This window comes from Aquarana catesbeiana, linkage group LG02 (assembly GCF_042186555.1).
Source record: "Aquarana catesbeiana isolate 2022-GZ linkage group LG02, ASM4218655v1, whole genome shotgun sequence".
NCBI lineage: Eukaryota > Metazoa > Chordata > Amphibia > Anura > Ranidae > Aquarana > Aquarana catesbeiana.
The window spans coordinates 386,992,139-387,005,633 of NC_133325.1; the positions used below are offsets into that span (position 1 = coordinate 386,992,139).

General features: G+C 43.3%; 1 protein-coding gene across 1 annotated transcript in view; it reads right to left on the reverse strand.

Annotated features, from left to right (window-relative positions):
- Window positions 1–7,045, reverse strand: part of RAI2 (retinoic acid induced 2) — a 120,177-nt gene extending 113,132 nt beyond the window's left edge. The window contains exon 1 of the mRNA XM_073615176.1: window positions 6,643–7,045. The gene's annotated coding sequence lies outside the window, so the exon portion shown is untranslated. The remainder of the gene's footprint in view (window positions 1–6,642) is intronic.
- Between the last annotated feature and the right edge of the window lie 6,450 nt (window positions 7,046–13,495).

A 13,495-nucleotide genomic window follows, 5' to 3' on the forward strand; every position in this document is an offset into this window, starting at 1 on the left:
CACTGATGAGACAGAAGTGATGGGCATTGATGAGGCAGCACTGATAGGGCTGCACTGATGGACACTGATGAGGCTGCACTTAGAAGGCTGTTCTGATGGGCACTGATGAGGCAGCACGGATGGGCACTGATATGGCTGCACTTACAAGGCTGTACTGATGGGCACCATTGAGGCAGCACTGATGGGCACTGATACCCAGGTGCCAGGAGCGCCATTTCTAGTCGCAATGGCAACCTGGGATTTGTCAAGCCCTGCCCTTACATATACCCAGTGTATTGACTGGCCACAGGTGATACACAGAGATGAAACATATTCTCCCACATAAGTTGTCCCTGTTTATCTGCGGTATTCTCTTTTCTACATCCATTCAGAGTTCAGAATTTATAAAGCTTGTCTGAGCTGCCAAATAAAAATAGGCAAAAAGCTGAAATTACACACTGCAGAGCTCATTGAGGAAAGTTGAGAGCTGGTTGGAGGGAAGGGACACCCCCCCCCCCCCCCCATTCACACAGCACACAGGAACAGAACTGAGGCTGTCAATTAGCTGCAGGTCCCTCCCCTGTCACCTTTTTTCTCTTGGTGCCAGGAAAACTTGTCAGAAATAATTCATGCCGATAACAGAGGAACAATGGAGCAGAGAGAAATTACACTTAGGGCTCATGTACACTGCAGCTCAAAAAAAGGCTGCTTTTACAGACATTTGAGCTTTTATTTTTCTACCTCTAATGCACACTGCAGCTCAAAGAAGCTGCTCCTACAGGCGTTTGAGCTTTTTTGAGTTTTTTTTTCTCTGCCTGGAAACTCCTCTCCATGTTAGCCATAGTGCTCTTAATTGAGACAAGTACACACTATAGAGGAACATGCTTTACTCGTAATCAATGTTTGAGGTTTACAACCACTTTTTACCCTCCTCTTTTCTCACCTAAAGGGCTCGTTTACACAAACCCAGAGAGGCATACACCATACAAAAAAAATATTGTATATTGTCCAGGAGTCACAGGCGTTTGCATATAGCAACCTGTACAAATCAATGTCAGACTGCATCTGTATGTCGGTAACCACACATCCGAGCTTTACTTGCAGACAGGTACACAAGTGCACCAAAGGACACAGGCAGTTTGCATCCAGGGATGTTCATTCATCCTGTGCACATGTAATTGCTGAAATGTGTGGTTACCAGCGTACAGATGCAGTCTGTCATTGATTTATTCAGGCTGCTGCCCGTCCGTGTATGCAAACATCTGTGACTCCTGGGTGCAGAAATATATGCTTCTGTTGACCATGTACAGCCTTTGGTGGCCATGTGAATGAAGTCTAAGTATGCATAGCCATCGTGTAGTCCTGCACAATAATGTCTTTTATTTTTTTTCAGAGGCATGATGGGACTTGTAGTTCTGCTACAGCTGGAGGGCCCCAGGTTGCCTACCCCTGACCTAAAGGATAAGTTCACTTTCAGGAACATGTTACATGTTCCACCTGTAAGCTTTTTTAGTTAAGAAAAAACTGGCTCCTAACTTTTTTAGCTGGCTCCTAGATTCAAAGCAAATTTGTCAAGCCCTGTAGTAGCATGTTGATGATTAGTAGAGAAAGTCAAACTATAACCAGACACTTCCCTTTTTTAACACATTAACTACCAGCTTGGGGAGTGGCCACATACATTGTCATCATCTTGCAATATATTCCACAAGCCATAATCTCCACTCAAATTTTCCCAATCAGATGCTGACCTGAGTCAGCAATTGCACTGTGATTCCACGTGCTGTAATTTGCAGCCAATTAAAACACACTAATTGCCTGTCACAATCACAGCAGGCATGGGTGGCTTGGTCGGTGCAGGTATCTCAATGTATCTAAAAACATGATAAATGAGGTCTCTAAACAACATAAATCAGTCTTTAATTTCTATAGGTGAATATTATATATTGAACAACTCCAGTTTATGGAGATATGTGAGGGGAAAGTGTTTCCTTTAAAAAACAAAGCATACAATGGATGTGTCTCCTTTATTATTCCATTAGTTCTACCAAGCAGTTAATGATTGACACCAAAAACACTGCTATCTGCTAATTTTCTATTAGGCTTTGAAAATAATCCTTCTTAAAATAACCCATCAAATTATGCAGAGCACCTCCTTGAGCACAGCGTAGGCTACCCAGGCTGGAATAATTGCTGGTGCCTCCCATACAGCCTGCTCCTCGCTCTTCACAATGCCGTGTAAATCTTCAATTACTCCGCTCCAAAAAGGCAGGCAACTTCACTGCACCATCACCTCCATCTATGGGATTTGTTACTTGGCTCATCGGTTACAGGAAAGGTTCCTTTTCTTGCTAAATGACTGCCTCAATGTAAAGAATCCTCCACATTGTTTCAACGTGAACAAAATTAAAATAGGACCATCGTCCTTGCTGTGCTTTAAAACTATCCACACGTGTCTCTCTGTGTATAATAAAAGCATGGCCAGTTAGAACTACATGGATGCCTTCTACAGTTACTTTCCAACAAGCAATTTTCTTCAGCAACAAACCTGGTCAAATAGTTGGCAATGTGTCCTCATTGTAATACAATACAGTACTGTGACAGTAGAAGCCTCCAGTTAATTATTGCCCTATTATCCTATAATCACAGGTAACTGCACTTATTTCCAAATGAAGGAAAGAAACACATCAAAGCAAGACGGATGGGTAGAGGATGAGATCTTCTCTGAGGAAGCCTCCCCCCACCCCTGACTTATTATGGAACCAGTGAATACATGGAGCTGTCAGGAAAAACAAAAAAGCACCTCTGGGATTTGTGCATCTAAACATAAGGCAGCAGCTGTTTGGCAACATTGCTAAAGTCTGAACGGCAACTGCAATACTAAAACCTGCAGCCCTTTCCAGGAGCGATTAACAAAAAAATGAAGCAGGGAGTAAAAACATGGGCTCATGCAATACAGAGATCTACATGGGGTTTTGCTGGCATCCTGCATACGAAAAAGCATGTGATGGTCCTTGGAGTGCTTTAGTTTATACCATAAAATGGTCACATTCATAAGGCTAGGTTCACACCTTTGTGTTTCCCTTTTCAAGTATGCATACAAAAGAACAAACAATTTCTCCAGCACTCAAAAGGACAGTCACCAGACTGGGATTTAATGCATGATCTATGTTTCCTCTGGGACAATGCTTCAGCGATGCAGCCCTACTCAGACAAGGGAATCGAACTATGCACTGTAAAAGAACACACAGGAGGCAAAAACACCTAGTGCATTACCAAGGTTTATTAAAAGAAACCAAAAAGGCAAATGAATAATCACAAAGGACAGAAGTAACACATAACAACAATTCCCAATGGTCAATCAACGTGGCAATGAGTGACCCAACAATAGGTTGATGTCAGCAGGCTTTATGGATACAGTTACTTTCCATCACATGGGTAATGCACTAAGCGTTTGCCCCCCTGTGTACTCTTTTTCTTTTTCAAGTGTTCATTTAACCCATTTCTCAATGTTTTGAACACGTTTTGACATGTTATCCTTGTTCAATAATTGTATTGAATTATCATTTTTCAGAGGTAACAACCTTAGATTTAACATTTTAAAAAAGTACAAAGAAGTTTGGTGACCACAGCTAAAGTGCAAGATTTAAAGACGTACATACAAAAAATACAGGATTCACTGATAGTGAAAGGTATACGTATGTGTACAAGCCCTGGATATGGCTGCGAGATTAGACATTCAACTGTTCACATTTAGGAAGGTATGCATCTTAATTGCATAAGGTGTTTGTGGGGCAGATGAGAAAGGAAGAGAGAATTGAAAGGAGTAGGAGAAGAAAAGAGGGAAGGCTAGAGGAAGGGGTATAGGTAAGAAGGGGTAAAAGGGACGTTGGGTGGGGGGGTACCTGGGTAGTGGTGGCAAATTTTTTTATGGATTATATCAAGGTTTTTCCAGAGGTTGCTAGGGGTTCCTTGAGCAATGAGCAATATCTGCCTATCAGATAAGTTCTCAATGAAACCAATGATCTTTTTAGCTATCTATAAGGTTGTAATTCTTCCCAGTGTCCACAAGTGTAAGGAGCATTCTTCCCACTGACCATCACACTAATGTATCACGAGTTGTAGATATAATCATTTTTACTAGGGGTTCCCTGAGACTGGAACATTATTTCAAGGGTTCCCGTTGTGTTGAAAGGTTGAGAAAGGCCAGAGTTTTATCATCATGGTTACAATATTCTGCGGTCAAAATTTCTCAGGAGATCCCGGACTGGCCAGAATTTGGGCATAGTGTTCTGTAGCCATGGCATCAGCTTTTCATTGATCCAAGTCCAGTGTACTCTGGTTCTAACCTCTGAGATAGGAATAAGTGGTGACAAGCAGGCCAAGGCTGTGAGGATGTGAGTCATAAGGGTGAAATGGGACTTAGAAATTCCCTTGGGTTTTTGCAGTTTAACGGGGCCTCAGGTGGTTTCAGTGCAGGAGAGGGACAAAAAAGGAGTGTGGAGAAGTTGATGTATTTGCTGCCAAAAATGTTGGGCGGCATTGACATGTTTTCAATGAGTTTTCTTATGTCATGTGTTTTTGTTAGCCAATATAAGTCCATCCAGTTCCAACTATTTTAGTTTGTTACCAGGGGCTGAAAATGCATGTAAAATGTATCATGCACGTGTTATTATTGACTGCAAAGGGCCTTAAAATTAATAAAAGTAGATTAAAAAACTGGACCTGAGCTATTTTCAAAGACATAGCGCAATGCAGTGCTCAGATGTGAACAGGTTCTGAGGGCATTTATCAAAATCTAAGCAGACAGAATCTGCAGCAGATGTGCATGGCAACCAATCAGCTTCTAGCTTTCATTTTCAAAGCTGAATGAAGCCAGAAGCTGATTGGAAGTTATGCACAGCTGCTCCAGTTCTGATAAATATCCCCTGGATCCTCCTCTTTTTCTGTCCCTCACAGGCAGTCCTAGCCCCTCCCTCCTTTTGAGTGCCCCCACAGCAAGCAGCTTGCTATGAGAGCACCCGAGCCGAGTCAAAGCTCCCTGTGTCCATTCAGACATGGAATCCCGGCGCAGCCCCCTCTCTCTCCTGATTGGCTAGCTGACTTTGATTGACAGCAGCAGGAGCCAATGGCACTGCTGCTGTGTCTCAGTACAGCCAAGACACTTGTGGATATCGCTGGACAGAGATGGGGCTCAGGTAAGTATTAAGGGGCCGGGGGGGGGGGGGGGGCTGCTGCACACAGAAGGCTTTTTATCTTAAAGGAGTTGTAAAGGTTTGTGTTTTTTCACCTTAATGCATTAAGGTGAAAAAACACTATGGATGCCGAATGCTGGACTCAGGAGCACACCCGCAAAGTAATCCCCCCCAGGAGAGTGCTTCTCCCAGGGGGTTATCTGATGCGGGGAGGAGCCGCCGAGGGACCCCAGAAGAGGATGTTCGGAGCCACTCTGTGCAAAATGAGCTGCACAGTGGAGGTAAGTATGATATGTTTATTTAAAAAAAAAAAAAAAAAAAAAAAGCAAACCTTTAGTGTCCCTTTAATGCATAGAATGCATTGAGATAAAAACCTTCTGACTTTACAACCCCTTTAAAACACAAATGTGAGATGGCCTAAAATTCCTCCTTCATTTCTTTACCTCAGATTTCAATCCCAGCATGCCACAGTCCATAAAATGCTTCTGTTTCCACACCTCTGTGTCCATAAGGGCCGGTTCACGCTGGAACAGTGCGATGTTGACAGCCCATGGGCTGCAAATTGCCCTGGAATGCACAAAAAGTAGCGCAGGCACTACTTTTCCGTATGGTATTGCGATACCATGCTATTTGGTGCCTGCGAATGGGCCTCATCTGCTATCTACTTTTGGGGTGCCATTAACAATGCATTGGCACCCACGTGCAAATCGCAAGGGCACATTCAGCTGCGGTACAGGAAATGCCTTTCCTGCACCGCGTTTTTGGTGCGAATCAGCTCCAAAACGGTCATCTGTAAAATCTGTAAAATTCTTTTTCTGTTCTTCACGGTTCTCAATCCCAGCACATACATGTGTACACGAGCAAATAACGCAGGAATCATGGAGGCAGAATTTTTTCTACTTTCATTTTACACAACTGAACACATCGCAAGATTAGGGAGCATGGCAAAGCACGGGCCCCTTCTATACAATACAGGCGTAAAAACTATACTCTGTACGCATCTGAACGCAGCTCTTACTACAGCCATGTGCACCTACACACACACACATATACAGTATATACAGTGTATATATATATATATATATATATATATATATATATATATATATATATATATATATACAGTATATATACATGATAAGGTCTAGCTTTGAGTGGTCCCATAGCATAAATCCTGTGCCAGGCATACAGAATCTTTATCAGTGAGAGGTGTCTGCCATCCCTTGGATGTGGTCCTGATCCAGTCATGCTGATTGCAGTGTGAGGTGAAGAAGAAGACATTATACAGATCCCAGCTAGCACTGTTCTGTATCCTCTCATAACCCCCTTTGCACTGTAAGGGCTGCACTGTACCCAGAGCCCTCAGCCACCTGAAGGCAGCCACTGAGAAGAGCCCTATTTATCTGTCCATGGCCGTGTGTTGCCCCCCGTGCTGTATGTCCTGTCATATTGCAGTGCCCCTCCGTCTTACCTGCTCCTGTAGAAGGATGGTGAAGCAGGAAGTGGGGGCTCTAGTGGTGCTCCATGTAGAGGAGGATGATACACATATGAGTGAGGAGGAGTGTGTATGTGTGTGTGTGATGGGCGCTCCTCCTCCCTCTCCTGTGTGAGCGGCTGTGGCACCGCCCGGCAGGCTGTGTATATGTGTGTGTAGGCTTCCTCCTCGTCCGCCTCCCTCCTCTGGCTCAAGGGCTCTTCTGAAATATTTCATGCCATCTCCTTGTCATCTTCAGCCTCCTTAGAATGTGTCCTTATTTAAAGTCCAAGTGTAGCTTTTCACTTGCCCTCGGTGCTCTCACAGACACGTCTCTTTTACAATAAACCTTCCCCCCGTTCAAGTCAGCATGCAAGCATTTCATAGAAATATGCTGTGCTGACATTCACCAATTTTTTCACCCATTCTGCTGAAATCACACCCACTCTGTTCATCTATTATTTGCAGCACAGTAATACTGTACATCCCTGTTCTTTCCTCTGTAGAGTCCATTCTTTAACTGATATTGCATGCAATATTTGCAATTTCTTAAAAAAAATAAATAAATAAAAATCAATTTATTAAAGTACAATATCGAATTTGAGGCAAATACAACAATCTGGGGATGAATACAACATTTTTTGTAAATGTATGAAGTAAATACCACAAATTCAGAGGTAAATAGCACACATTTAGTAAATATGTGAGGTAAATACCGTAAATTTGGAGGTAAATACCACAAATGTATTAAATATGCGAGATAAATACCACAAATTCAGAGGTAAATACCACAAATTCAGTAAATATGTGAGGTAGATACTGTAAAATTTGGAGGCGTATGTCACAAATTCAGTAAATATGTGAGGCAAATACCGCAAATTTGGAGGTAAATACCACAAATTCAGTAAATACTGGAAATTTGGTAAATACCACAAATTTATTAAATATGTGAGGTAAATAGCACAAATTCAGAGGTAAATACCAAAAATTCAGTAAATATGTGAGGTAAATATCACACATTTAGAGGAGTATTCCACAAATTCAGTAGAGGTGTGAGGAAAATACCACACATTTAGAGGAGTATGCCACAAATTCAGTAAATACGTGAGGTAAATACCATAAATTTGGAGGTAAATACCACAAATGTATTAAATATGTGAGGTAAACACTGCAAATTCAGAGGTAAATACCACAAATTCAGCAAATATGTGAGGTAAATACCGTAAATTTGGAGGCGTATGTCACAAATTCAGTAAATATGTGAGTTAAATAGCACAAATTCAGAGGTAAATACCACAAATTGAGTAAATATGTGAGGTAAATACCACACATTTAGGGATATGCCACAAATTAAGTAAATATGTAAGGTAAATACCGCAAATTCTGAGGCGTATGCCACAAGTTCAGTAAACATGTGAGGTAAATAACACAAATTCAGTAAATATGTGTGGTAAATACTGCAAATTTGGAGGTGAATGCCACAAATTCAGTAAATATGTGAGGTAAATACCACAAATTCAGTAAATATGTGCGGTAAATATCACAAATTTGGAGGTGAATGCCACATATTCAGTAAAGGTGTGAGGAAAATACCACAAATTCAGTAAATATGTGAGGTAAATACTGTAAATTCTGAGGTAAATGCAACAAATTCAATTAAAATGAGAGATAAATACCACAGATTCTGAGGTAAATACCACAAATTCAGTAAATATGTGACATAAATACTGTAAGTTTGAAGGTAAATGCCACTAATCCAATAAATATGAGAAGTAAATACCACAAATTTGGAGGTAAATGGCACAAATTCAGTAAATATATGAGGTAAATACTGCAAGTTCTGAGGTAAATGGCACAAATTCAAATTCAAAGTAAATATGTGACGTAATTACTATAAAAAATTTTATATAAATGATTAAGCTGCTGACTTTTAATATTAGGACATTTATCTGCCCTGAAATCCGGTGATGTTGGCACCCCAGCCAATGTTTCCATCGGCTCTCAGGTGCTGCCGCTGCCATTGTTTGTGGGGAAAATCGGCAGTGAAACCTTGCAACTTCACAGCCGGTTGCCTACTGCACATGTGCAAAGCGCACTGCGCTTTCTAAATGGCCCGGCCAGGGCTTTTTTTCTCAAACAATAGGTGCTGGAACTTAACCACGGCCCCACAAAACCCCTCCCCCCACACACACCCTCCAAATCCCATCAAATAGTGGGTGTGTTCAGTCAAATTTCACGAAAACAGTAGGAGGGTCTTAAAGGGGCATTAAATACCAGGATTGCATTACATACAGAGTGCAGAGCTGTCACTTGTAAACACAGAAACAAGACTTCTGTGTTTACAAGTGATTGTGGTGAGCAGGCCCCAAAGGGTCTGAGCCAGAGGTGGTGGAATTGAGTTCCACCAAGTTCGCCCTGAAAAAAAGCTCTGGGCCCGGCGGCAGGGAAAGGAGGAGGGGGCCGAACTTCTGAGTGATCTCACCGCTGCAAAATCTCTGAGAAGTGGGGGCGGGTAACTGTCAAAAACAGGTACCTGCCCCCCCCCCCTGAAAGGTGGAGGGGAAGAGGAAGCAGATAAGTGGAGCCTCCATTTTTGGGTGTGACTCCTCTTTAACCTCTTGGCAAAGAGGATGGACTTTAGCGCACATATGCATCCACTGGTGGCATAGTTTTCTGTGCTGACAGCGTGCTCACTGCATGCTCCCAGCACAGTGGCCAAGCTGTGAAAGACAGCTTCCAGTCCATACTAATGGTTGGGATTTGGCAGGACCAGCTCCCAATCATTTGACCACTATAACAGGGAATCGCAGTGGTCACATGACTGTATTAAAGGATGCCTGGGCAAGGAGTTAAAATGGAGTTCCATCCAGAAATGGAACTTCCGCTTTTCCGGTTCCTCCCCCCCTCCGGTGTCACTTTTGGCACCTTTCAGGGGGAGGGGGGAGAAGATACCTGTCTAATACAGGTATTTTGCTCCCACTTCTGGGCACAGACAGTATCGACCAGTGGGATAGCGCAGCGCAAGTCGCGCATGCTCAGTAGGGAACCAGGAAGTGAAGCCGCAAGATGGCGGCGGCAGCATCCGAGAGCCAAGGGAGAGATCGGCTTCGGGTGCCAACATCGCAGGCTCCCTGGACAGCTAAGTGTCCTTATTTTAAAGCAGCTGCAGTATTTGTAGCTGCTGACTCTAAGAAAAAAGATTTTACCCATTTCGTGACCAGGCCATTTTTTGCTATTTAGTACTGTGCTGCTTTAACTACTTGACGAGTTATAGGGGGCGTGCTCGTGCCTGTGGCACGACACGAGAGCCGATGCGTGTGTCCGGTGGCCACGATGCCCGTCGGCGACCCATGATCGCTCTTCAGAGAGGCAGAACGGGGATCTGTCAATGTAAACAGACATATCCCTGTTCTGTCAGGGAAGTAGAGAGAGATCTGCTGTTCTTGGTGATCATTAACACCACTTAACAACCGGCCCATAGCCGAATGACGGCTGCAGGGCGGTTGCTTAACTCTGGGAGGACGTCATATGACGTCCTCCCGGAATTCCCCTCTCGCGCGCCCCCTGGGGCGCGCACCCGAGCACATCCGTGACCGCCGGGTCCAGAGGACCCGGCGGTCCACGGATCCCGGTAAATGGCCGCTGATTGCGGCCGTTTACCATGTGATCGCGCCGTCAAATGACAGTGCGATCACATGTAAACAGACCGGCGTCATCTGATGACGCCGGTTCCTCTCCTCCCCTCCTGTGTGCCGATCGGTACACTGTGGAGGAGAGGGAGATGGATGGATGGCTGCAGCGCTGTGGGCTGGATGTGTAGTGCCCACAACGCTGCACAGAGACATCCAGCCATCCATGCTCAGCCATCCCTTCTGCTGTGCAATACTCTGCAAAGCCCACATTACTCTGCAATACCCCCATAATACTCTGCAAAGCCCACATTACTCTGCAATACCCCCATAATACTCTGCAAAGCCCACATTACTCTGCAATACCCCCATAATACTCTGCAAAGCCCCACATTACTCTGCAATACCCCCATAATACTCTGCAAAGCCCCACATTACTCTGCAATACCCCCACAAAACTCTGCAATACCCCACATTACTCTGCAATACCCCCACAATACTCTGCAATACCCCCACAATACTCTGCAAAGCCCTGCCATACCCCGCCATACCCCGCCATACTCTGCCATACTCCGCCATACCCCGCCATAATCCGCCATACCCCGCCATACCCCGCCATACTCCACAATACCCCGCCATACTCCGCAATACCCCGCCATACTCCGCAATACCCCGCCATACTCCGCAATACCCCGCCATACTCCGCCATACCCCGCCATACCCCGCCATACCCCGCCATACTCCGCAATACCCCGCCATACTCCGCAATACCCCGCCATACTCCGCAATACCCCACCATACTCCACAATACCCCGCCATACTCCACAATACCCCGCCATACCGAGCCATGCTTGGCTGTACTCGGCCCCTGTATGTGGCCAGGCTGTGGAAGTCTCACACATGTGGTATCGCCGTACTCAGGAGGAGCAGGAGAATCTATTTTGGGGTGTCATTTTTGGTATGTACATGCTATGTGTTAGAAATATTGTATAAATGGACAACTTTGTGTTAAAAAAAAATGCGTTTTAACCACTTCCCGCCCGCCGGCCGTCATACAACGTCCTTGAATTTGTGCGGGGATATCTGAATGATGCCTGCAGCTACAGGCATCATTCAGATATCAGCTTTTTCAGCCGGCGATTCCCTACACCATAAGAACGATCATAGCGGCTGTTCCACTGCTTGATCATTCTTACGGGAGGCGAGAGGGGATGTCCCCCCTCCCGTCACCCTCCCGCGCTTCTACCGACTCACAACTACGATCGAAGCCAGGATAGTTTTTTTTTTTTTTTTTTTTTTTTAATTTCAGGCTTCCCAGCCTAGAGGTGAAATGTGGGGTCTTATTGACCCCATATCTCACTGTAAAGAGGACCTGTCATGCCATATTCCTATTACAAGGATGTTTACATTCCTTGTAATAGGAATAAAAGTGGTCAAAATTTTTTTTTTTTTGGAAAAAAGCATCAAACTAAAATAAATAAAGTAAAATGAACAATAAAAAAAAAAATAAAAATTTTAAAGCGCCCCTGTCCCTGTGTGCTCGCATGCAGAAGCGAACGCATACGTAAGTCCCGCCCACATATGAAAACGGTGTTCAAACCACACATGTGAGGTATCGCTGCGATCAATAGAGCGAGAGCAATAATTTTGGCCCTAGACCTCCTCTGTAGCTCAAAACATGTAACCAGTAAAAAATTTTAAAGTGTTGCCTATGGGGATTTTTGAGTAGCAAAGTTTGGCGCCATTCCACAAGCGCATGCAATTTTGAAGGGTGACATGTTGGGTATCTATCTACTCAGTGTAACTTCATCTTTCACATTATGCAAAAACATTGGGCTAACTTTACTGTTTTGGTTTTTGTAAAGCACAAAACAGTTTTTTTTCCAAAAAAAACACGTTAAAAAAATTGTTGCGCAAATACTATGCGAGATAAAAAGTTGCAACGACTGCCATTGTATTCTCTAGGGTCTTTGCTAAAAAAACATATATAATGTTTTGGGGTTCTATGTAATTTTCTAGCTAATAAATGATGATTTTTACATGTAGGAGAGAAATGTCAGAATTGGCCTGGGTGCTCCAGAACGCCTGAAGGTGCTCCCCTGCATGTTGGGCCTCTGTATGTGGCCACGCTGTGTAAAAGTCTCACACATGTGGTATCACCATACTCAGGAGTAATAGCAGAATGTGTTTTGGGGTGTAATCTGTGGTATGCATATGCGGTCTGTGAGAAATACCCTGCTAATATGACAATTTTGTGGAAAAAAAAAAAGGAAAAAAAAAACCTTGATTTTACAAAGAATTGTGGGAAAAAATGACAACTTCAAAAAACTCACCATGCATCTTTCTAAATACCTTGGAATGTCTTCTTTCCAAAAAGGTGTCATTTGGGGGGTATTTGTACTTTTCTGGCATGTTAGGGTCTCAAGAAATGAGATAGGCCGTCAGTACTTCAGGTGTGATCAATTTTCAGATATTCGCACCATAGCTTTTGGACTCTATAACTTTCAAAAAGACCAAATAATATCCACCGATTTGGGTTATTTTTACCAAAGATATGTAGCGGTATAAATTTTGGCCAAAATATATGAAGAAAAATTACTAATTTGCAAAATATTATAACAGAAATGAAGAAAAATTTATTTTTTTACAGATTTTTCGGTCTTTTTTCTTTTACGGCGCAAGAAATAAAGAACCCAGCAGTGATTAAATACCACCAAAAGAAAGCTCTATTTGTGTGAAAAAAGGACAAAAATTTCATATAGATACAGTGTTGCATGACTGAGTAATTGTCATTCAAAATGTGAGAGCACCAAAAGCTGAAAATTGGTCTGGTTAGGAAGGAGGTTTAAGTGCCCAGTTGTCAAGTGGTTAAACAGTGATCTCTCTCTACTCCTTGTCAGTCCACTCCCCCCACAGTTAGAAACACTTCCCTAGGGAACACTTAACCCCTTGATCACCCCTCAGTGTTAACCCCGTCCCTGCCAGTGGCATTTATACAGTAATCAGTGGCTATTCTTAGCTCTGATCATTGTATAAATGTCAATGGTCCCAAAAAAGTGTCCCATCTGTCTGCTGCAATGTCGCAGTCCTGCTAAAAATCACTGATCACCGCCTTTACTGGTAAAAAAAATAATAATAAAAATGCCATAAATATATCCCCTTTTTTGTAGACGCTATAACTTTTGCGCAAACCAATCAATACACACTTATTGTGATTTTTT